Genomic DNA, 24652 nt, shown 5'->3' with positions numbered 1-24652 from the left:
ATCATCTTGAATGTCTACTGTATAAGTGTGGACATACTTATACAGTATATAAACACAAATGAGGTGCGCGAACGCTAATCATATCGCAGAAAGTATGAAACTATCTCTTAGGTGTCTTGGTAGTTTCGTATTTCCTACAGCAAATGCGCTGCTTTCGTGTCGTGTGACTTTCATACATTTCAATTTTGTTTTTCAAGGTGTTTCGAACCGTTACTATAAATTCACAATGCTTGCCAGCCCTTCCCGTTCACCATTACACTATCAGTGATATGTCAAACGGATTGCTTGCAAATATACCTACATCTAATTTATGTATAAGTCTAATAACTATCACTCTACGCCTTTTTTATTCGAAATGTTGTAGGCTTACTTGCGTTTCTTAATATGATTACTGTACATGAACAGAGAAGCGTATGTTATAAAAAAAAGTGTAATTTAACTGAATGATTTTTACTTATTTATTATTTTGAATGTGAATAGTATGCGTTGTTTTGTTCTTTGGTTAGTGTTTATAAAGCAGATGTTACGCCATTTCGGAATAGGACAGTCAGCTACAAACAAAGCTTTATTTTCGGATATCTTAAACTTCATGCTACTGCTTGTCAAAAAGATTTCGACACTCTTGAAAGTGTTTCACGAAGTGGTATGTTGTGTTTCAGTACCTGTGCCGAGCCCGAATCTCGTCCGACACAGAGCGGAATGAAACATCACTGTTTCGATACAATTAGTCCGTTCCAAGCACAGGTGGACTGAAACAGCCTTATTTTGAAACAACGATACAGTTTCTGTGACTGGCTCGAGATCGAATCTGGTCCGGTTATCCGAGACAGGGGCGGAATGAAACACCACTGTTTCGAAACAGTGAACCACAGCCGTTCCGAAACACTGAAACAGTTCCACGTATCGATACACTGTATCGAAACATAGAAACAGTGGCCAAGTCTACTGGACTGGCGTTTATTCTCTGGAGTGCAGTGCGCAATCCACGTTTCATCACCGGTCACAGCGGGACTCAAGAACTCCTCACCTTCCTTGTGGCAGAGGCCCAAAATGGACAAAGAATGTGCCATTCGCTTTTTATTGTTCTTCTGTCAATATTTTCGGTACCCATGTCGCATGTATTTTTTGTAGTGAAGTTCGTCAGCAACAATGTGAAAAACTACTGATCTTGAAACGTGTGGAAATTTCTGATGCATCTCGTCAATAGTTGATGATTTGACGAACTGCCTCATCAACTTTTCGTGTTAAGTCTTTATTCATGCCAATAGGCCGTCCAGGTCGTTCTTCACCATGAACATTTGTCCTTCCTTCATTAAATAGCCTACACCATTTACGCAAATTTCCAACATTCGTTACAACTGCACCACAACCTTCAACAAGCTGCCTGTGAATTTCACTAGGGCGAACTTGTTTTGCATTTAAAAACCGAATAACCGAATGCCCTTCACAATTTGCGGGATTACTGATTAACACGGAACAAACGAAGCAGTGTAACCGCATAAGCAACACCGGCAGATACGCGAAACGTAATGGCGGCATAGTGAGAGACTGGTCAGGAGTAGCCGAGCGTGAACGGACGTCACGTGACAGGATGCGCGAGCACGATGTGCTATCGGTTCTAATTTTAAAAATGACCTTCGTATTTAGCGATTCTGCTTTGAAAAAAATACACTCCTGGAAATGGAAAAAAGAACACATTGACACCGGTGTGTCAGACCCACCATACTTGCTCCGGACACTGCGAGAGGGCTGTACAAGCAATGATCACACGCACGGCACAGCGGACACACCAGGAACCGCGGTGTTGGCCGTCGAATGGCGCTAGCTGCGCAGCATTTGTGCACCGCCGCCGTCAGTGTCAGCCAGTTTGCCGTGGCATACGGAGCTCCATCGCAGTCTTTAACACTGGTAGCATGCCGCGACAGCGTGGACGTGAACCGTATGTGCAGTTGACGGACTTTGAGCGAGGGCGTATAGTGGGCATGCGGGAGGCCGGGTGGACGTACCGCCGAATTGCTCAACACGTGGGGCGTGAGGTCTCCACAGTACATCGATGTTGTCGCCAGTGGTCGGCGGAAGGTGCACGTGCCCGTCGACCTGGGACCGGACCGCAGCGACGCACGGATGCACGCCAAGACCGTAGGATCCTATGCAGTGCCGTAGGGGACCGCACCGCCACTTCCCAGCAAATTAGGGACACTGTTGCTCCTGGGGTATCGGCGAGGACCATTCGCAACCGTCTCCATGAAGCTGGGCTACGGTCCCGCACACCGTTAGGCCGTCTTCCGCTCACGCCCCAACATCGTGCAGCCCGCCTCCAGTGGTGTCGCGACAGGCGTGAATGGAGGGACGAATGGAGACGTGTCGTCTTCAGCGATGAGAGTCGCTTCTGCCTTGGTGCCAATGATGGTCGTATGCGTGTTTGGCGCCGTGCAGGTGAGCGCCACAATCAGGACTGCATACGACCGAGGCACACAGGGCCAACACCCGGCATCATGGTGTGATGAGCGATCTCCTACACTGGCCGTACACCACTGGTGATCGTCGAGGGGACACTGAATAGTGCACGATACATCCAAACCGTCATCGAACCCATCGTTCTACCATTCCTAGACCGGCAAGGGAACTTGCTGTTCCAACAGGACAATGCACGTCCGCATGTATCCCGTGCCACCCAACGTGCTCTAGAAGGTGTAAGTCAACTACCCTGGCCAGCAAGATCTCCGGATCTGTCCCCCATTGAGCATGTTTGGGACTGGATGAAGCGTCGTCTCACGCGGTCTGCACGTCCAGCACGAACGCTGGTCCAACTGAGGCGCCAGGTGGAAATGGCATGGCAAGCCGTTCCACAGGACTACATCCAGCATCTCTACGATCGTCTCCATGGGAGAATAGCAGCCTGCATTGCTGCGAAAGGTGGATATACACTGTACTAGTGCCGACATTGTGCATGCTCTGTTGCCTGTGTCTATGTGCCTGTGGTTCTGTCAGTGTGATCATGTGATGTATCTGACCCCAGGAATGTGTCAATAAAGTTTCCCCTTCCTGGGACAATGAATTCACGGTGTTCTTATTTCAATTTCCAGGAGTGTATATCCAGAATCGTTATACATCTTTTGCCGGCAATGGTAAGACTTGTGTGCAGTGGCAGTTGTCGTGAGCTTGATGACACGGAATTGCCGTTCCAGAGTGCGCACAATTTGAAATATGTGGCACTGCCGTATCTACTCAGCATATTTTTCTATGCAGTGTCCTACTCCGGGGCACCCGCGAAAAAGTTTCAGTTCGGTGACTGATACGACACAGTTCAAGACACAGTCCACGAAATTTTCGTACCTCATATGGTTCACACTCATCGCTTCACCAACAATCCGTCGACCTGTGTCGATTAAAACGTGAACTCCTTCCACAGAGCCTATTGGGCCTTTCAGTACCGACCGAGCACGTATCATCTTTTTGCCATTAGTCAATGGATGCGGATGGAGGGGCGTGGGGTCAGTCCCTCTTCCGGCCGTTGTCTATGTGCGTGATCTGAAGCCGGTGCTGCTCGGTCAAGTAGCTCCTCAGCTGAGATCATGAGGCTGAGTGAAAAAAAAAGAAGAAGAAGAAAGAAAGAAAAAGCCCCTGGTAGTACAGAGAATCAAAACTGGGTCCTCTGCATGGCAATCAACAGCGCTGATCACTCTTTCCCTCAATGTTTCTTCGTTTTCTTCTTCTTCCGAGATTCTGTGCGGATGTCGCATCGCATCTTTCAAATCCTGTCGCTAAGAAACTTCAGCCGCATTCTTTTTATTTATTTTTATATTTTTTATTTTTTTATTTATTCATTTTTACATTTTTTTATTTTTTTATTTATTCATTTTTATATTTTTCATCTTTTTATTTATTCATTTTTTTCGTACAGAGGGTGTCCAGTCCTCTGACCGAATTCGATGAGCTACCGTCCTGGCATCTGCGTCTACATCTACATCTGTACCTTGCAAACCACCGTGAGGTGCATAGAAGAGGGTACGTCCGATATACAGTTTCTACCTGCTCCATTCACGTATGGAGCGCGGGAAGAATGATAGTGCGACTACCTCTGTGCATGCAGTAATTATTCCAATCTTATTCTCACGATCCCTCTGTGAGCGATGTGTAGGGGATTGTAGTCTACCCTTGAGTAATCATTTAAAGCTGGTTCTTGAAACTTTGTTATTAGATTTTCTCGGGATAGTTCACTTCTGTCTTCAAGAGTCTGCCATTTCAGTTCCTTCAGTATCTGTGAGAGACCCTCCCATGGATTAAACAAACCTGTCACCAATCGTACTGCCCTTCTGTGTATACGTTCAATATTCCCCGTACGGATCCCACACACTTGATCAATGTTCTAGAACCAGTCGCACGAGTGATTTGAAAGCAATCTCTTTTGTAGTCTGATTGCCCTTCCCCAGTATTATACCAATAAACCGAAGTCTACCACCTGCTTTACCCACGACTGAACCTATGTGATCACACCATTTCATATCCCTACGAAGTGTTACACCCAGGTATTTGCATGAGTTGGCCGATTCCAGCTCCGACTCATTGATATTATAGTAATAGGAGACTATGTTTTCTGCTTTTGTGAAGTGCACAATTTTACATTTCTGATCACTTAGAGAAAGTTGCGAATCTCTGCACCACGTTGACATCTTACCAAGATCTGACTGAATATTTATGCAGCTTCTCTCAGATAGTACTTCTTTATAGATGACTGGATCATCCCCAAAAGTCGTGATTTTACTATTAACATTGGCTGCAAGGTCATAAATATACAACATGAACAGCAAGGATCCCAACAAACTTCTTTGAGCATATCCGAAATTACTTCTACATCTGATGATGACTCTCCATCCAAGAGAACATGCTGTGATCTCCCTACCAAAAGGTCCGCAATATAGTGGCAAATTTCACTTGATAAACCACATGACCGTACTTTCAACAACAAGCATAGGTGTGGTACTGAGTGAAATGCTGTTCGGAAATCAGGAAACACTGCATCTACCTGGTTGCCTTGATCCGGACTTTCAGTATGTCCCGCGAGAAAAGGGCGAGTTAGGTTTCACATGATCGATGTTTCCGAAAACCATGCTCGTTGACATTGATAAGGTCGTTCTGTTCAAGATATCTATGTATTTTGAGATCAGAATATGTTCTAAGATTCTACAACAAATCGTTGTCAAAGCTATTTAACGGTAGTTTTGTGGATCACTTCTACAACCCTTCTTGGTGACGGCGTCACCATTACGGTACGAGCAACAGATAACCACTCAGCTACGGAGGCGGACATTTGCATCCACGGCACATGTGAAAACGGTCGTAGTCCACGAATAAAAGCGCAGCGTACATTTTACATTTCACTTAATATTAAATTCTGTCTTTCTGCTGTTCATATTGATACGGTGTACATATTAATTAAATATCCCTCTCTTTTGCACCCATTGGCGCCTGTGGATTGAGGATGACACGGCTGCCGGTCGGTGCCATTGGGCTTTCATGGATTGTTCGGACGGAGTTTTTTATCCCTGTCTTCGCGCTCTCAACGGGACACCAGCCACGCCGCAGCGTCGACAATCAGCGTTCTCTTCATCGTCATCTCTCTCCTACTACGCGGTTCTTCAGTTTCGATAGTCGGTAACAGGCTGCCTCATGACAGAAATACATACAAACGCATTGAAACATTCAGATTTCGTAATAGTTGAAAGTTCTGTCATTCATTGTTAAACACACTAAATAAAACAAAATAACACAAGGAATAAAAAAATGGTTCAAATTGCTCTGAGCACTATGGGACTTAACATCTATGGTCATCAGTCCCTAGAACTTAGAACTACTTAAACCTAACTAACCTAAGGACATCACAAGGAATAAAATTTTTTATAAGCTCCTTTTACGTAATTTACCTCAGTATTTCACTACTGACTGACAAAAAGGACATTGCACGGGCATTTATTCTACCCATTTCCTATTAAAAAAATAAACAAAAAATGAAATGTTTTTGAAGTGTAACATCGAAAAAAATTAGTAACGTGTATTCCTCAAAATATCTTTGAAATTATGAAACGGTCATACAAAGAGCCAAGCATAATGTACAAACGTATAAGTATTAGCCGACCACAATACTACTGCATCTGGGGCGGGAGGGCACTTCAGTCGTGCTTTCACCTGTGTTCCTGAATCAAATCAGAATGTGCTCTGCTGTTCTAACGACCAGACACCTCACGCAAGAAGCTGTTCGGTCTCCCACAGAATATATGAGAATCCAAAGTCTCCGCGCCTTTCCGATGGCAGTCACGGGAGACCAAGTGGAATAACATCGTGGCTGGGTAGTGCAGCTGCTTCGCGTTCTACAACGCGATTTTGCAAACATCTCTATGACAACACCTCTTTGTAGCTTTGTAGACGGCTGTTGTCGCATACAGGCGTGTGAACTTTGCAAGTTGTAAAAAACACTGCCAGGTATCAGGGATTGCCTTAAGTTGACTCCCTGTACGAGCGTCTTAGTAGTAGAGAATTAATGTATTAAAACTTTGTGCATGAAGCGGCATTTATTCAGGCATCTCAGTGTTTACGTCGTCATTTCTCTTACACTACCTGTGGTACGATGGCACACTGTGTGCGAAATTTGTTGCAAATAGAGTCACTACCACAGGAGCAATAAATTTAAAGGTAGTCCACGATGCTGCATTTTTTCACATATCTTATTGTTTATTACGTTATATCTCTTTAACTATGACAGGTAGGTTGTTCTTACCCCCACGGCGATTGTTATCTCAAAGATTGGTAGAAATTGGTCCAGTGGTTTAGGAGAGTATGTCGAACACACACACACACACACACACATTTTAATTGATCTTAATTTGTAAATACTTTGACATGTCCTACATCCTTGTAAGAAGAGATCTAAGGATGAATAAAGCTACTACTACTACTACTACTACTACCCCAACATTGGCAGAGTGTTGTAAATAGTGAAGGAAAATATATTAGTGATGACTAAAATCTTTGTTATGTGTATCTGTTGTGTTTATTACACTTGTGGAGAAACGCTACTGACTTATTCAATAACCTAACACACACTATCAGAAGCTTCATGGACGTACTTCTATTTGGCAATAAGAGTGTCCCACCCTACACCCGCCGAATTCTGTAGCGGTTGACAAACATGGTGGACAAGTACGCATCATGTTGAAGTCACTTCTCAGTAAACTTTGAATGAAACTAGCTTCTCCTGCATCAATTCAGCATATGCTGACGTGGGTAAGAGGAAGAGACTAGTTCAGTTCCTACAAAGCTGCTTTCAACAGGGCCAGGGTCTCCTGAGACGAACCACGAGCAGCAATATTTACTTCGAGATAATTGAAAACGTGCTGTGCAGCAGTCACAATGGAAGATACAGAGAAAGCAAGATTAGCGTTTCACGTCTCGTCGATGAAAAGGTCATTAGAGGTGGAGTATATGCTTGGATTGAGGAATGACAGGGAAGGAAATCGATTATGCCCTCTTCCATGAAAGTGTCCCGACATTTGTGGTAAACGCTTAAAGACTCGATCTGGATGGTCACACTGAGATGTGACCGTCATACTCCCAAATTCAAGGCCAGTATCGTACCACTACGCCATTTGCCTCGGTGCGAATCCTGATTTCAAAATTAAATATCTCCAAAACTAAGATCGATAGACCAGGCAACGAACGGTATTTTTATTGCGCAAGGCTTAAGAATTTTATTGAGAAGTTGTACAGAAGTTTCGAAATAGTCCGAGAATCTGCTAACAGAGGGATCTGTAATCGCAATACGTAGTGTCTATAAACAGTGTGCCATTGCTCAGAGCTATCAGTTCTGCCGTTCAGACATGGAACAAGGTTAGCGTACCGAAATTAGAGGTATTCCATTCAACAACTTCTTCTTCTAGTGGTGGAATAACACAGGTTAGAAAATAGGGGCATGGCACAGTCTTCAGACAGGATCTAATGTTTCAAAAGGGTGATGCGAAAATTATTATCAACCTCTTCGGCACATTCCAATGGACAGGAAGCCTGACTGGTGATCTAGAGGAGACTCTCGGCCCAGACAAACTGTAGCTACTTCTGAACACGTCGCCACGGTTTTGGAAATATGCCAGAAAAATTGTATCAGAGATTGACCTGGAGCTTTCTAATACGCAGGAAATACCGAGACAGAGCCTAAACGTGTGTCTCCATTTAGTATTCAAAACAACGAAGAGCGACAGACGGCTGACTTTGCGAACCAAATTCACACAGTGATTGGCAATCAAGGATCTGATATTGGGTGCATGTGATTCACAGATGAAGTACACTTCCACCTGAATGGAGTCATTAATAAAGAAAACTGGCGATTTTGGTGTTCCGAAAATTCCCATTCGTGTGAATCAAAATGACTGTACTTATATTCTCCAGTGTTACTGTATGGTCTGCGGTATGCAACACAGGTGTCACTGTACCTTTTTCACACCAGAATCGATGACTAGTAGACGTTACGTTGCAATTTTGGAACAATTTGCCACCACACATCTAGCGTTGGGGGATAGACCAGCCACCGAACGGTTAATGAAGGATGGGACCAGATCACATAGAGTTAATACTCCGAGAATAGGGTCGTTGCGTTGGATTATTGCAGATTATGGATTGGCCTCCATGTTCATCTTACTCCTTGTGACTACTTTTTTGGCCACATTAAAAGACACCATCTATCGACACCATCCATGCAAGCTGGAAAAGCTTGAATCGGTAATGTGTGTGGCATCTGAATTTATATTCTTTGAGACACTGCAGGATGTGATGGTAAAGTAAATTGCATTGTTCGTTTGCGCCACCTCCGTAGTGTGAACGGTGGACATTCCGAAAAGATTGTGATGTGATTGCAAAGACTGCTTGCATAGCACCAGTTTAATTATGCACGCTGATAGTGTAGGAGCTGCATAGCGTACAGTGCCACCTGTTAGTAGCTTTTGGAACTATTTCGAAACGTCTGTATAACTTTGGATAAAATTCTTATTGCTTTCACCATCAACATACATTTTATTGCTCTCGTTTATCGATCTTAGTTTTCGAGATGTTTAATTTTGAAATCAGAAACTCATTCGCTGGACTCCCTGTATTACATTCCATGTCTCGGAAAATCAAAGTTATTCTGCTGAAACTTAAGAACCTAAGTTGAAACTTACCCACGAAAAGAGAGTGCTCCTCGCCTGAAACTGATCGTGTGATACACAAGACTGGTGTTCGGGAAGACATAGGTTCAAATGTCCGTCCAGTCATTCAGGTTCAGGTTTCCTTTGATCTCTGTGAATCACTTAAAGCTCATTCCGGGATGGTTCCTTTAAGAAGGTGCAGTCCGTTACTATCCCAATCCGAGCTAGAGATCCGTTTCTAAGGATCTTTTCGTTGATAGGACGTTAAATGCTAATCATCTGAGTGTTTGTGAAGGTATATTTTCTTTGAACGCTGAGGCACGTTTCACGTAGTGTATGAGTGGCTGGATGCCCCGCATACCTGTGTTTGCAACCAGAGCGACCGTATTATGGACTCATTTTAGATGAGGGGTGGAAAGCAAACCGATATAAGTCATCTTCTCATAGTTTTGAGGAAAATGTAGTTAAAGCTCACAAGCTTTCAGAATCGTCTTGAGATTGAAAAATGGAATTTCAAATTTTTATGTATTTAACTTAAAAATACTTTGTGGTAGTTCGCTTTTGCGTGTTGGTATAACAGGCCAATATAAATGATTAGTAATATAATAGGGTCACACCAAAAGAAATGCACACTATTTTTGTAAACATACAGTTTTCATTTTGCATGTGTGAAAGTTTTACAGTGTGTAGATACATCCTTCCAGCTCGTTTTCAAACTTAGTTCAACCTGTTCTCGTGAGTGGCGCCGTCACCACATGTCTTGAAGACGGCTGCTACACTTGACGTTCGTCAGAAGCAACGTTCTGTCATAAAATTCCTGTGCTGTGTAAACGAGACAGTGGGAAACATCCACAAGAGGTTAAAAAAGATGTATGCAGATGTTACTGTCGATCACAGTACAGTTAGTCGGTGGGCAAGCAGGTTACTTGATGAAAGAAGGCACGGCAGTATTGTCCTCGCAGCGGCAGGCCTCGTACTGCACACACTTCAGACAATGTGATGAGAGTTAGCGAATTGGTGACTGCTCGCAGACGCATCACAGTGAACGAATTGTCACGCTGCGTTGGGATCGGGGAAGGAAGTGTTTGCAGAATACTGAAAGCGTTGGCGTTAAATAAGGTTTGTGTCAGATGGGTTCCCAGGATGTTGACAGTGGCTCACAAAGAAACAAGAAAAACGGTATGCAGCGAACTTTTGGAACAGTATGAGGATGGTTCAGAAATGGTTCAAATGGCTCTGAGCACTATGGGACAACTTCTGAGGTCATCAGTCCCCTAGAACTTAAAACTACTTAAACCTAACTAACCTAAGGACATCACAGAGGTCCATGCCAGAGGCCGGATTCGAACCTGCGACTGTAGTGGCCGCGCGGTTCCAGACTGTAGCGCCTAGAACCGCTCGGCAATCCCGGCCGGCTGAGAATGGTGGAGATGAATTTCTTGTAAGAATTGTGACGGGTGATGAAACATGGCTCCATAATTTTTCACAAGAGACGAAGAGGCAATCAGTGGATTGGCGTCATGCAAATTCACCCAAGAAAAAAAAATTCAAAACCACACCTTCTGCTGGAAAAGTTATGGCTACGGCGTTTTTCGTTTCCGAAGGACTCTTGCTTGTGGACATCATGCCAAGTGGAACCACCATAAATTCTTATGCATTTGTGACGACACTGAAGAAAATTCAAGCTCGACTGAGTCATGTTCGGCCACATCGGCAAATGCAAGATGTTTTGCTGTTGCACGACAATGCACGGCCACATGTCAGTCAAAAAACCAAGTAAGCGATCACAAAACTCGGTTGGACAGCACTGAAATACCCGCCTTACAGTCCTGACCTGGCTCCATGAGACTATCATCTCTTTGGGAAACTGAAACACTCTCTTCGTGGAACAAAGTTTGAGCACGCTGCCAAACAGTGGCTCCAACAGTTTGGTCCAGAGTTTTATCGTGCGGGTATACAGGCGCTGGTTCCAAAATGGTGTAAGGCCGTTGGGAGGGATGGAAATTATGTGGAGAAATGAAAATATTGTTCCTAGAGGATGTATCTACACTGTAAAACTTTCAAACATGTAGAATAAAAGACGGATTTTTTTAAAAAAACAGTGTGCATATCTTTTGGAGTGACCCTCATACAACAATTTGTAAAAATATTTATTTAGATAATGTGCAATATTGTAGTATTAAAATCAGTCTAACCCTCCAAGAATATAATGGATCTTCTTTTACTGCAAATACAATAGTACTACAGAACAAGAAACGGTCTATTCATTATCTGATTCCAGAAAGTCTTTTCATCATTGGTTTAAGTTCTTCATGTGTGTTAACCCTAGTTGTTCCTGATTTTCCTTTTGCATGGGGAATAAATGTGTGGTATCACATACTGATACCATCCCACACGCTTCAAAGTTGGCAACGGAATTGCCAGTTTGTTTGGGACGTCGAGAGGGGTCGTGCAGAGTGTGGCTGAACCAATGGAGCACACCTGCTGCGCCACTCCTCCAGCGCCTCTGGACTGTGGGCACCCTCTGCCGCCGCAATATGGGACAACCGAGGGCAGCCACACGCCCGGCCTTCCCTTGGACCCAATTCGCTAAGGAACTCTACGCGGACCCTCCTAGTTGCAACCCTGACACCATTGTTCTTGCTTTAGTTCAGAGGGCCTCTTTCCTGTTGACATTGTGTTAACTGAACTCTGTTTCTTGCTGCATTATTTGGAATGAGTTTTTGTACGCTTGGACAGGTACAAGTTAAGTAAATCTTCTGTCTGCTGTGTTAACTTGTTCGCATTTCTGCTCCTGTCCAGCTTTCTTATGACAACAGTAGCCACACCACTCTGTAACCCTTCTCTTCTTACTGTTGTGTATAAAGCAGTACGCAACAGAATAGATGATTTCGAATTGTTAACTGATTTATGTAAGACCAAAACTCCAGAGAGATTTTAATTTCAAAGTCATTGACGCTTCTCTCATTGCTCCCCTTACTCTCATTTCCACCTCGATCAACTTTTGTCTGCTAGGTTCTGACTTTTCTTGAACCTGTGAAGATGCTCTCTTTGTTTGTGGAGCAGTATTCTAAAGGGCTGTTAAACCACATTGGGTCTTCCACATCCCTTGAGACCTTTGCTCAGAACATATTAGTCTCAGGCATATCGAACGATGCTTCTGTATTTTTTCATTTGTGTTGCACATATACGTCCTCAGAACTGAATATTTGATAGCGACTATTCAGATGCTGAAACTTCCTGGCAGATTAAAACTGTGTGCTGGACCGAGACTCGAACTCGGGACATTTGCCTTTCGCGGCCAAGTGCTCTACCATATGAGCTACCCAAGCACGACTCACGCCCCGTCCTCACAGCTTTACTTCTGCCAGTACCTCGTCCAGCACACAGTTTTAATCTGCAAGGAAGTTTCATATCAGCGCACACTCCGCTGCAGAGTGAAAATCTCATTCTGCATTCAGATGCTCTGAAAATTATATCCTGTCACTCTTGTTAGGTAAAAATATTTTCCTAGATTTGTTCAAAATGTTCAAATGTCTGTAAAATGTTGTGGGACTTAACTGCTAAGGTCATCAGTCCTTAAGTTTACACACTACTGAACCTAAATTATCTTAAGGACAAACACACACACACCGCCGGCCAGGGTGGCCGAGCGGTTCTAGGCGCTACAGTCTGGAGCCGCGCGACCGCTACGGTCGCAGGTTCGAATCCTGCCTCGGGCATGGATGTGTGTGATGTCCTTAGGTTAGTTAGGTTTAAGTAGTGTAAGTAGGCTGTTTAGGTTTTTTATTCGTAACGCCACGTAGCGCTCTGTATGAAAATCACTGGCTGTGCTGTGTGCAGTCTGTGGCTGGTTTGCATTGTTGTTTGCTATTGTAGTGTTGCGCAGTTGGAGGGAGGTCTCGAACCTCCGCCGGGACCAGCCGCACAGTCCATGACTGCAGCGCCCGAGACCGCTCTGCTAATCCAAGGCGGCATCCTTGATTTCTTAACACTCTTAACACACCTGAAGTCTTACCATCCTCTGTGTTAACTGATTTGATAAGTTCAGGACTGTTTACTGCTAGGTGGTCTAAGACGTTAAGTTCACAGCTTATGTGCTCGAAGTAATTTCCGGACAGGCCATTCAGAATTACATCACACGAACCCGTGTCTCTGGCACCAGCATGATCAGGAAAATTATTATGGATATTCTGTATGTTCCGTCTGAAGTGCTCTGGTACTACAGCTATAAATCCATGCAGTTTATAAAGGCGTCCCATTACCATTTTAACGACCTTTTATAGTTTCTTCCAGATTAATTCAAACCCGGAATGTGTGACAACTTCGCCGGATATCATCGAGTTCCTTACAGTAAATACGCCGCCACCACTGGCGACTAGCCTATCCTTACGATAAGTATTCCAATATCAAATTAAAATTTCGTTGCTATTCACTTCCGTGTCAACCAACTATCTGTACCGTGGTAACCACTTCCTGGGCAAGTACCGTTAACCAGGATGGCAGCTGTTGGTGGGCTATCACTACTAACCTAAGGAAGTCCCACACCCCCATGGTGGTAAGTTTGAATTTTGGAGGGAAGATAGCTCGAATGTACTACCTCAACTAACCTAAGAAAATGGCTGGAAAGAAAGGGCACTTGGGCTACCGCCACTAACCTAAGTCATTCGACCGCCACCTCTTTCTAGGAACTGTCACGAAGTTTGAATTTTGGCGAGGAAAGAAAGGGCACTTGGGCTACCTCCATTAACCTAAGAAACTTGCAGGAAAGAAAGTTCAGTTGGGCTACCTCCACTAACCTAAGTCACCTGACCCCCACCTCTTCCTAGGAACTGGTGAGAAGTTTGAATTTTGGAGGGGGAATATAGGTCAGTTGGGCTACATACACTGACCTAAGAAAACAGCAGGAAAGAAAGGGCACTTGGGTTACCTAACTCAAGTACTAACCTAAGTAACCTCTTCCTAGGAACTGGACATAAGAATTTATTTAAACAATTACAACCAGTACCACAATCAAGTGTGTTCCCCATCCTCTTGCAAAATGGACTTTAATTTTGCTCTAAGAGCTTCCTCCTGCAGCTCATGGAGGTTAGTATTGTGTTGCCTCCACGACACACTGCTCATTCAATTCCAATATTATTTGTTTAAATTTATTATCTACCTACAGCATTAGTGTCGTGTTACCATCACAAAAGGCTGAGATATCGGTTGTCGGTGTTTTAATAGCTGTAATACATGCGCTCATTCAGCTCTGGACATAAGCCTTTATTTAAACAATTAGAGCCACTAACACCATCAAGTGTTTTTGCCATCCTCTTGGAAAATGTGTCCGAATTTTGCTCTAAGTTCTTATTTCTGCAGCTGAGGGGAGTTAGTATCGTCTTGTCCCAACGCTAGAGCCTACTCATAATGTTATTCAATTCGAATATAATTTGTTTAAATTTCTTTAAATTTGTTTATATTTTTATATTATTATTATTATTAAGCATTACAATCCATGAAGGCTTTTTGCTGCAGAATGGACAATGTTGAACCACTTTGCTCTGTCTTTACAAGTAATTTGCCACTGTCTGTCATGTCCTAGTTTTCTGAGATCGTCTTGAATATTGTCCAAGTATCTCATGCGTGGGCGTCCAAGAGGTCGTCTTCCGGTGGGAATCTCTTCAGTCACTTTCTTGATGGTCCTGTTTGGTGGTGCTCTGATGACATGCCCTATCCATTTCAGTCTTTTGGCTTTAATTTTGGCCACTATATCGGAGTCTTTATATAATTTGTAAATTTCATTGTTATTTAGCAATCTCCATTCATCACTGATCCTATCTCTTATGGGTCCAAATATTTTTCTCAAAATTTTTCGTTCAAATACTCTTAATCTGTTTTCCTCTTTTTTTGTGAGAGTCCAGGTTTCAGATCCATAGGTGAGTACTGGTATAATCAATGATTTGTATACTTGTAGTTTGGTGTTCCTAGATATTAACTTGCTTTTGAAAACTGTCAAGAGACTATAGTAGCATTTGTTAGCCTTCTGAATTCGTGATTCTATTTCAATTTTTATGGAGTTGTCAGAGGTTACTATTGTACCAAGGTAATTAAATTCATTTGTCTTTGTGAAAGCTGTGTTATTAATTTGCAGTACATTATTATTTGATGGATAGCGGGATAAGATAAAGTACATTGTTTTATCTGTATTCAGCTGGAGGCCTGTGCCATTTGTGGCTTTAATTAATATATTCTTATACATTTCTTTAAATTTATCATCTATCTACATCAACAGCGACCTACTTCGATGTTACCACCACCACAAGAGGCTTAGATATCAGTTGTCAGTGTTCTATTAGCAAGATGTTGGTACCAGACAGTGCGGGTTTTAATAGCTGTATTACATGCGCCTATTCAGCGTGCCAGAACATATGATCAGGAAGAATACGGTCCTGCGAATAAATTCTTTCCATTAAAGATGCACTTCACAATACATCGAAAGTTTTGTCTCTGCTTGAATTGTCTGTCATTTCTAAGAAAATACGTAAAGCTCCCACCACACAAGAGACAACGGCCTTCGTCCCACCAGGCCAAAGAATTGACCTAGTTCACTGCTAGATGGCACCCCGATATGTCACGTTATCGTGCAGTTCAGTCCATAGGAGCATGATGATGTCACATGTTGTTCTCAGCTGCAGGTCTCCCCCTTCAGTCAGGAGGGAGACTACTGGTCAGAAATAGATTCAGCCTGTTCTGGGCTGCTGGAGAGAGGTATGAGTGTATTTTACTTATTTCTTTAACAATTTATTTAAATACAGATCTCAGCTATATAATTTATCATGCTGATACAAAACACTCATACTGCCTGCGCTCTGAAATGGGAAAAATGTTGTCAAAAAGGAATCAGCTTGTTCTGGGCTGCTGGAGAGAGGAACGAGATTATTTGTTCCACAATTTATTAGCCATGGATTTCACCTAATTTACATATCACTCTAATGCTAAACACTCATCCATATCTGCCCTGGGTCATAATACACAGTTTACAGACCTGGAAACTTCTCCTAAATAACGCATTATGGTGATGTGCAGAGACGCAAACAACTCCTAAATTACCCAAATAATCCAATACACACTATACATACGTCCTAGATCACCAAAATACTGCATGCAAACATCCAAAAATAATTCAGTGCACAAACACTCAGTGCACGTAAAAAAAACGCAACGTATCAGCAAACTAAACCCTGATTCTACTGGATGGAAACCCTAACTGCGCTCCCCCCCCCCCCCCCCCAAACACATGGAAACCGTCCACATGCGGGAGAGGAAGGTTAAGTTAGAGAAGTTTATTTATTTTGCTGGGCACACTGACTTAATTATCTATACTATATACTTAATTGTTCACAAAGGTCGGTCATAATTTCACAACTATATGCATAGCGCTGCACAAGAACGGCTTAAAATCGCAAAAACTGACTATAGCGTTATCCTGTTGGGGGAATAAAATTATACCACTAGAAACCAGTGACAGAAACACACAAGCTCTACTTTATACCAACAAGCTGGGGGGGAAATCGTTCAACTGACTAGATCCTGGTGTTGGACAGAGATGAGATTTAAAAAAATTGTATTACCTGCAAGCATATAGCATCTATCCCTGTTTGAAGCCAGTGTTCACTACACACGCCTAGTAAACATCACCCTAGCCTAAACAAATACACCCATCATAGTTGATGGAAAAAAAGTATCACAATACTGGGGCAAATCCTCATTCTAGAAGACTCCGTTCTTCCCACTGTACAATCACAAACTAGGTCATCGAGCTACTACGCCAACTGTCTCGTGGTCCCATGTGGCCCTTGCTGGCCAGCGAATGAAAGCCCCGCGGACCGTCCCAGCCGACCGCCATCTGAATCGATACGCCAATACAATAACAGTACGGCTCTCCATCCCAAATGTATTTGCTCTTATAAAAGTATACTCGGGCATCCGGCCCTAACAGCTGCGAAGCGCCCAACGCCTATCGTTCTGTGAATTTCTTTGACGTCACGTCAGGCACTCAGGCAGGGAACCTGTCCACCGTTCTGCACTCGATTTTTTATTTAACATAATTTCGACCCCTATAATAAAGCAACTATTAAAAACATTTTCCACCATAATAAATGTCCTTTTTCTGCAATAACTGACAAAGACCAGTTTAATGATCAAAAACGGTATAATTATTTTACACCTGCTGAGACATTTACTTGGAAACCAATATTTCCAGATGTCAGTGATTTGGCAGATTGCAAATCATACCTATAATTTACAAAGTCAAATAAAGTCCTTCTCATATCCAGAGAACCGACAAATGTGTCATCCACCTGCTAGATGCATACACCACAAATTATCTTCTCTCAACTAAATGTTGTTGTTGTTGTGGTCTTCAGTCCTGAGACTGGTTTTTATGCAGGTCTCCATGCTACTCTATCCTGTGCAAGCTTCTTCATCTCCCAGTACTTACTGCAACATACATCCTTCTGAATCTGCTTAGTGTATTCATCTCTTGGACTCCCTCTACGATTTCTACCCTCCACGCTGCCCTCCAATACTAAATTGGTGATCCCTTGATGCCTCAGAACATGTCCTACCAACCGGTACCTTCTTCTTGTCAAGTTTTGCCACAAATTCCTCTTCTCCCGAATTCTATTCAATACCTCCTCATTAGTTATATGATCTACCCATCTAATCTTCAGCATTCTTCTTAGCACCTCATTTCAAAATCTTCTATTCCCTTCTTGTCCAAACTATTTATCGTCCATGTTTCACTTCCATACATGGCTACACTCCCTACAAATACTTTCAGAAACGACTTCCTGACACTTAAATCTAGACTCGATGTTAACAAATTTCTTCCTTGCCATTGCCAGTCTACATTTTATATCTTCTCTACTTCGCCCATCATCAGTTGTTTTGCACCCCAAATAGCAAAACTCCTTTACTGCTTTAAGTGTCTCATTTCCTAATCTAATTCCCTCAGCATCACCCGACTTAATTCGACTACATTCAATTATCTACGTTTTGCTTTTGTTGATGTTCATCTTATATCCTCCTTTAAAGACACTGTCCATTCCGTTCAACTGCTCTTCCAGGTCCTTTGCTACCTCTGACAGAATTCAGCGAACCTCAAAGTTTTTATTTCTTCTCCATGGATTTTAATACCTACTCGGAATTTTTCTTTTGTTTCCTTTACAGCTTGCTCAATATACGAGGTGCATTCAAGTTCTAAGGCCTCCGATTTTTTTTTCTAATTAACTACTCACCCGAAATCGATGAAACTGGCGTTACTTCTCGACGTAATCGCCCTGCAGACTTACACATTTTTCACAACGCTGACGCCATGATTCCATGGCAGCGGCGAAGGCTTTTTTAGGAGTCTGTTTTGACTACTGGAGAATCGCTGAGGCAATAGCAGCACGACTGGTGAATGTGCGGCCACGGAGAGTGTCTTTCATTGTTCGAAAAAGCCAAAAGTCACTAGGAGCCAGGTCAGGTGAGTAGGGAGCATGAGGAATCACTTCAAAGTTGTTATCACGAAGAAACTGTTGCGTAACGTTAGCTCGATGTGCGGGTGCGTTGTCTTGATGAAACAGCACACGCGCAGCCCTTCCCGGACGTTTTTGTTGTAGTGCAGGAAGGAATTTGTTCTTCAAAACATTTTCGTATGATGCACCTGTTACCGTAGTGCCCTTTGGAACGCAATGGGTAAGGATTACGCCCTCGCTGTCCCAGAACATGGACACCATCATTTTTTCAGCACTGGCGGTTACCCGAAATTTTTTTGGTGGCGGTGAATCTGTGTGCTTCCATTGAGCTGACTGGCGCTTTGTTTCTGGATTGAAAAATGGCATCCACGTCTCATCCATTGTCACAACCGACGAAAAGAAAGTCCCATTCATGCTGTCGTTGCGCGTCAACATTGCTTGGCAACGTGCCACATGGGCAGCCATGTGGTCGTCTCTCAGCATTCGTGGCACCCACCTCGATGACACTTTTCGCATTTTCAGGTCGTCATGCAGGATTGTGTGCACAGAACCCACAGAAATGCCAACTCTGGAGGCGATCTGTTCAACAGTCATTCAGCGATCCCCCAAAACAATTCTCTCCACTTTCTCGATCATGTCGTCAGACTGGCTTGTGCGAGCCCGAGGTTGTTTCGGTTTGTTATCACACGATGTTCTGCCTTCATTAAACTGTCGCACCCACGAACGCACTTTCGACACAGCCATAACTCCATCACCACATGTCTCCTTCAACTGTCGATGAATTTCAATTGGTTTCACACCACGCAAATTCAGAAAACGAATGATTGCACTCTGTCCAAGTAAGGAAAACGTCGCCATTTTAAGTATTTGAAACAGTTCTCATTCTCGCCGCTGGTGGTAAAATTCCATCTGCCGTATGATGCTGCCATCTCTGGGACGTATTGACAATGAACGCGGCCGCATTTTAAAACAATGCACATGTTTCTATCTCTTTCCAGTCTGGAGAAAAAAAATCGGAAGCCTTAGAACTTGAATGCACCTCGTACAGATTGAATAACGTCTGGGAGAGGCTACAACCCTATCTCGCTCTCTTCCCAACCACTCTTCCCTTTCATGCCCCTCGACTCTTATAACTGCCATCTGGTTTCTGCACAAATTGAAAATTGCCTATCGTTCCCTGTATTTTACTCCTGCCACCTTTCATAATTTGAAAGAGAGTATTCTACTCAACATTGTCAAAAGCTTTCTCTAAGTCTACAAATGCTAGAAATGTAGGTTTGCCTTTCCTTAATCTAATTTCTAAGATAAGTCGTAGGGTCAGTATTGCCTCACATGTTCCAACAATTCTACAGAATCCAAACTGATCTTCCCCGAGATCTACCAGTTTTTCCATTCGTCTGTAAAGAATTCGCGTTAGTATTTTGCAGGTGTGACTTATTAAACTGATAGTTCGGTAATTTTCACATTTGTCAACACCTGCTTTCTTTGGGATTGGAATTATTATAGTCTTCTTGAAGTCTGAGGATATTTAGCCTGTTTCATACATCTTGCTCACCAGATGGTAGAGTTTTGTCAGGACTGGCTCTCCCAAGGCCGTCAGTAGTTCCAATGGAATGTTGTTTACTCCTGAGGCCTTGTTTCGACTCAGGTGTTTCAGTGCTTTGTCAAACTCTCAACTAAATAAATACGTCAAATGCGAAGAAGCAGTAACAGAACAATTTATATATTTGATTGCTATACTTACAATTAAATGTTACGATTGCGGTTTCAGCTGAATGACATTCGACAATGAGCAAAGTATCCGAAATACACCGTGCTGACGGCTGTTGCTCTGGAAGTAGAAAGATCTTTACAATTCTTATTACTTGACATGCGCCATCACAGTATTGTACATCAAATCCGTACCTTCATTACGACTGAACACAGTCATTTCCTTTTCACATGTCTGAACACAAACACATCATGCTCAAGGCGAACCTGTCACACATCCCCTACTACTAAATATAATTCTTTGTGATTAACTGATTGCGAAATAATACTGACCGAAAATCGAAAAAGTTTTCGTTCGAGTGGTACCACTGTGTCCTAGAAGAAGAGGCCTAATCGTCTTACAAACAGCGAGATGTTAAAAAGCATAAGCATCTCAAGATGTCTTTATTCTGCAGGTGCATACATATATCCATGTTAAAAGCTATACCAGCTTTAAAATGCAAGGTACGGCAGTCAGAGGTTCCGTGATATATCAACTGGGCTATAGGCAATGATTCATTGAGAAAGTTCACAAACAGTGGATGATGTGCTGATTAAGGTCATAAGAAATGTACACTAGCTTTTCATATCTCTAGTGCTACGCTATCCGCTAGGAATGCTGTCTGGGATTTGAAATCAAGTCCTCCCATTCAAGCTCATACCTGCGAAGGATCCTATGGAGAAATCCTTTAGTGATTACAGCCACTAACGAATCATACTAATAGCACTGTCATTTCTTGAAACGAGGTACCTTTCTCGAACCGATCTGCTACAGGAAAATTCGAACCACATTTTAGTTAGCCTCTGTCCATCTTTCAGCTGCTGCCATTTCTCCAGCTTTACACATGTGCTAGTTCTAAGTCTGAACTGAGTAGGAGTCGGAGGAAAATATATCTACCAACGCCTGAAACCCATGTAGAAACAAGCTAAACTGCAACAGGACTGTATTTTGACCATTCGATGGAAACGGTAAATACCAGAAGGACAAGGATTTTTGCTACTGCACTGTGTGTGCGTCCCCAAACTACATACAACTATTACAGATCCGCGTCCATTCACATCTATCTTCGTTATTCACCATCCAACAGAGAAAAATTACCAACTACAAAAACACCATTAACTTCATCCGATAGAGAACTCGATAAGAATTCTACCCCATCTCTCTCCTCCCATATATCGAAAACAAATACCGCATGCGTGCCGGCATCGTGCACATGTCACGATCTTATTAAATATATACAGGTATTGATCAACTGCACACCCCAGTTTAAAATTTCATCACCAGTACTGTAGGAGGATGATCGTATTCCGGTAACTATACTGCAGGTCGCAAGAGACGCTCCCTGTGACCCTGTCTCTTTGTTTGAAATATTGTTTTTTTTTCTGCTCTTCTTTGTACGCTGTCAAACATTTTGTTTACCCGCCACGACTTCGAGGTCCGTGTCAGGTTCTAAACTGACATGAACACGTTCTGATACTCGTCCTCTCGCAGAAAACTAGACGTCGCACGGTGACGTGATTGACGTCATTCAAGATGGCTACCGTGACGTCAGTTGATGACGTGAGTACCGCTATCCAAGATCGTGGAACAGTGCCACGCTTCCGTGCCAAGCTCCACATGGCGGAGAGTTTGAATTCTGGAGGGAGGACAGGTCATTTGGGCTACCTCTAGACGTTGTACAGTCTAAATCATGTTCTTTGTGCTGTTACCGTAACACCCCACACACACTGGATCATTTACATAAAAACTCAGTTACAAAATAAGGAAACTGGAAGAGTTTTCCCGTGTTGGTGTGGGTTTGCAAACTACAGTCGGAATGTGACTCACGAGATCTACATTTAAATTCAACTGTCACCGAATAGCTGATGTGTGCGTTCCGTTTCGATTCCTCATATCACAGTCATGTATGCAAACACTGTTTCGGTGCTAGCCATCCTCAGAATGCCAGTGGACGGAAAAGACACGGTCGATGCACGGATTTCTACGGACTCCTTGTCAAACTATGGCGGATGCGTTCGACGCCTGTGTCACACACTTGGGGACCGCCTGGCAATTTGCCTTTACATAAACAACCTGTTTCTAGGAACTGTTCATGCCACCGTCTACTGCTCTGTGCGATAGCAGTTTCCATACCATAACTAGTACGAAAGTGACGCTGAACGGTTAATACTTACCCGCACTGTGCAAAACGTAGAATACAAAACGCTTTCTGTTGTCCCGGCACCATTTTTACTAGAAATGAAGACGGGCACACTGTTGCTATCTAACGAGAACCATGTAGAACATGAGAGTTCGCTCTTTCCAACAATACACTGTTCGCACACATATCTCATATAACGTAAAAGTTATGATTTTTTTTAAAAATCAGATGATTCTTTTTGATAATCCCAGTATTATCAAAAGTGAGTAGCACCACGTAGCAATTTTACGTTTTGCTAGGGCGTAAGAAGCCACTCGTGGGGCCTCTGCCCTATTACGCCCACCATCCAGTGACAGGTGACCCCTCCACTGTCCGTCACAGACTCTCGAAGACCAACTGATCAGATGCTTCGTGTTAGAAGCCGTAGCGACAACCAGGTCACCAAGGGATTACAACAGCACCAAGGTGTTGCAGATCTCATCGCTGGCGCCTTTATGTAATCGCCGCCTTGAGCAGCAGTCACAGGTCTTTCGATACTGCCCAACGCAGCCGCCAGCTGTTTACAGCCTATCGCTCTTGTGTCCACTCACAACAAACATAGTCCGTATACATATCGTACTGTGTAAGGGAAAACCGAATAAGATTTCAAAAATACAAACAGAACAGTGAGGAATAGCTGAGGAAATACAAAGAGACCCCCCACAACATAGAATATTTAACCGGTTGTGGCGCTACTGAAGTTGGAATTCACGCAAAATATAAACAAGGAAAACAGACATTGAAATCCTCTGGGCATAGTGCTCAGGACAGCCTAAGATCGCAAGCTCTGTTACCTCTTAAAACATCATTAAAATTCTCGTCTGAAAAAGGATGTAATAACAGCTGCTTTTTTGCGAGAAACTCTGCTCGCACGAAAGCTACAGCAGGAAAAAAATACGCTACATCGATTCGATTCTGAAATATGCAGTGTGTACTAACACTGTATTTTAAACAGTCACGCGACGCGGCTCTTCTGGCGGTGGTCGCCTCACACAGATATGCACTAAAATTTATGCAAAGGAAAAAACTCTGACTAAATTAGTAAACTTCCGTCTACGGAATAGTAAACACACAATTCACGTCCGTGAGAAAATATGTGAGAAACACAAAGTGAATTAAATTACTGTTTATAAGGCAGCACAGGCATGTCACCTCTGTTTCGCAATTGTGGCTGCACTGAGCGTACAAGCGCTGTATGAAACAAGCTCTGTGCAACACCCACCTCATTAATAGGAACATGTTGGTTCTTACCCTCAGAGGATTTCTTTCGAGATAGTGAGTAATACGTGTACCAAGTGTGGTTGAAATCGATCCAGTGGGATTGCGTGGAGTTTTCTACGTACACTTTAGTCCACATACGCAAATTTCACATGTATTTCGCATATATTTGTATATATATTTTACTTGCATCTCCAGCGAATTTTGAGCTTCAGTTTTGTTTTCACGCACTCAATGTTTATGATGTCCTATCTCCTGAACTATGCGTTGTACAATGATATGATTTAACATACATGTGCAGAGCTATATGTGATTATTGTGTGCAAAATGTGTAGCGAATGTAGCTAGTAGGCGGCCACTGTGGCCGAGCGGTTCTAGCCACTTCAGTCTGTAACCATGCGGCTACTATGGTCGCAGGTTCGAATCCTACCTCGGGCATGAATGTGAGCGATGTCTTTAGTTTACTTAGGTTTAAGTAATTCTAAGTCTAGGGGACTGATGACCTAAGATGTTAAGTCCCATAGGGCCTGAATTATTTTTGTAGTTAGTAGTAAACAAGTAATGAAGCAAAATATAGACGAGGAAAACATAGACTAAAATTTGCTGTGCAGAGTTCTCACTACAGCCTAAGATCGTAAGGTCTTTTAGATGTTAAAACAGAATTAAAATACTCTTCTGAAAATGGATGTAATAACAGTTACATTTTGCAAGAAACTCTGACTGCACAAAAGCTACTGCAGGAAGTAAACACGCTACTTCTAAAGCACTAGATGTATCGGTACTACTAGAAGTGGCTGGCTATAGTAACATTTTCTCAATCTGACTTTCA

This window comes from Schistocerca cancellata, chromosome 8 (genome assembly GCF_023864275.1).
Source record: "Schistocerca cancellata isolate TAMUIC-IGC-003103 chromosome 8, iqSchCanc2.1, whole genome shotgun sequence".
Classification (NCBI taxonomy): Eukaryota; Metazoa; Arthropoda; class Insecta; order Orthoptera; family Acrididae; genus Schistocerca; species Schistocerca cancellata.
The sequence above is the reverse complement of the archived record's forward strand: the minus strand, read 5'-3'. Positions refer to the sequence as shown.